Source organism: Schistosoma mansoni, chromosome 6, assembly GCF_000237925.1.
Source record: "Schistosoma mansoni strain Puerto Rico chromosome 6, complete genome".
NCBI lineage: Eukaryota > Metazoa > Platyhelminthes > Trematoda > Strigeidida > Schistosomatidae > Schistosoma > Schistosoma mansoni.
The window spans coordinates 692,230-694,468 of record NC_031500.1 but is presented as its reverse complement, the minus strand read 5'-3'; the positions used below and the strand labels follow the sequence as shown (position 1 = coordinate 694,468).

At 36.7% G+C, this 2,239-nt stretch overlaps 1 protein-coding gene across 1 annotated transcript in view; it reads left to right on the top strand.

Annotated features, from left to right (window-relative positions):
• Positions 1-767: 767 nt before the first annotated feature.
• Positions 768-2,239, top strand: part of Smp_162230 (putative microtubule-associated protein tau) — a 54,366-nt gene continuing 52,894 nt past the window's right edge. The window contains exon 1 of the mRNA XM_018797870.1: positions 768-1,052. The gene's annotated coding sequence lies outside the window, so the exon portion shown is untranslated. The remainder of the gene's footprint in view (positions 1,053-2,239) is intronic.

Genomic DNA, 2,239 nt, shown 5'->3' with positions numbered 1-2,239 from the left:
TCGACGCAGAGTGTTTGTTGGCCTTCTTCTTCTTCTTCGTTTCCATTCAGGATTCTAAGTAAGTTACTGCCTCATGATGTAGTTTGATGATTTCCTCAATGTGTGTCTTATCCACTTCAAACGTCTTTTCCTAATTTCCTTTCCAGCTCGAAGTTGGTTTGTTCTCTCACACAGTAGGCTGTTGCTGACGGTATTCGGTCAACGGACATTAAGTACGTTGTGTAGACAATTGTTTATATTTGTACCTTCTTGATGATGGTTGTGGTAGTTCTCGAAGATTCAGCTCCACACAGTAGAATTGTCTTAAAGTTCGTATTAAAGATTATGACTTTGATATTGATTGATAGAAAGTTGTTTTGAGTCCTATATTTTCTTTAATTGTAATAATATTGTCTTTACTTTGTCAATCCTTACCATTACATGTACATCAGATCCTCTTTATTCATCGATGATGTTGTCCACATACGTGAAAGTCTTCATCTCTTCTAAAGTTTCTCCATCAAGTCTGATTAGGTTGATGTTCTTCATATTCTATTTGACGATTAACCATTACGACAATAAAACTGCCATGGTTTTGTGTATGTGTGTTTGTTTATCTACTTAATATATATGTCTATCATTCATTTACATTATATCATACATAATATATATATAAATAAATTAAAATCATTGGACCGCCCACATTTTTGAAATGACCTTCAAAATGACCAATCATATGACTAGTATTATTTGTCTTTTTATTGATTTTTTAAATACTTAATGGTCGATTCTCCCGGATTTTTTTTAAATTTTGAAATTAAACCAATTTGACATTATTATTATTATTACTGATAGGAAATAATCATGTCAGATTGATTCTCGTCATCATCATTATCCTACTCCTCCTCATCACCATCAACATCGTCATTGTCATTTGATTGTTGGAATATTTTAATTTTATTATTAATCCATTACAATATATAAACAATCATTGAAGTTATAATTGACTTGGACATTTAATAATAGAAAAACATTTTTTCTTCTGTGTGTTTTTTATTCAAACAACTCCATAGGTGAGTTTTGATTCATTTTAATGTAATTGATTTACTTACATTCTTGTTATATATTATATTAGTAGAGCCCCATGTTTCCTGACCCCTTAGACTATATTGTATACATATATATAACATCAGAAGGGGTTTTATGGAGGTCTTATTAATTTTAGAGTTGAAATCATGAGTCAATTGAACCTAGACCACCATGGAAAACCAGGAAGTACAGGACGGCCGTTTCGTCCTATTGAGGGACTCCACAGCAGTGTATATCCACGATCCCGCCTCGCGAGATGAAAGCTCAAGACCTGTCAGTCTCTCGCGCGAACGCTTAACCTCTAGACCACTGAGCTGGTCGGCGTCCAATGGTGTTAATTTCTAGCTCCAATCATTCTACAGAATTAAACAACCATCCAGCATTGTCTTCAGTGAGTTACTGTCTCCCACTAGACTCAGTTGAACTCCACTGGTCACTGCTTCTCACCAGAACTCCAGGAAATACCTCTTGGAACCATTCACTGATGAGCAAATTATTATTATCAGAATAAAACAGACGTCCGATGCTTCCAGTTTTTCCATGGTGGTCTAGCTGAAATTGACTCATGAATTCAACTATAAAATTAATGAGATCTCCACAAAACCCCTTCTGGAATTGGGAAGAAATGATTTAAAGCTTTTGCAAAAACTACAACACGCTTAAACCCCAGACCAGTGAGTCGGCATCCAGCGGTGTTAATGTCTAACTTCAACCAATCCACGAAGTTGAACAACCGTCCACCATTGACTGATAGATCCTCGGTTTGAATCTCGGGAGGTGGAATTGTAAATGCACACTGCTGAGGAGTCACACAATAGGACGAAACGACCGTCTAGTGCTACCAGGTTTTCTATGATGCTCTAGCTTCTGTTGACACATCAATTCAACTATAAAATATATATAATAGTTAGACAATTTTGTGAAATATTTATTTTTCATAGATGAAAGCATGAGTCAATTGAAGCTAGACCACCATGGAAAACCTGGAAACACTGGACGGCCGTTTCGTCCTATTATGGGACTCCTCAGCAGTGCTCATCCACGAACTCGCTCTCGCGAGATTAGAACCCAGCACCTACCAGTCTCGAGCCGAAGCCCTTAACCGATAGACCACTGAGCTGGCATCCAACGGTGTTAATCTATGAAAAATACTAAATCTCCACAAAACCCC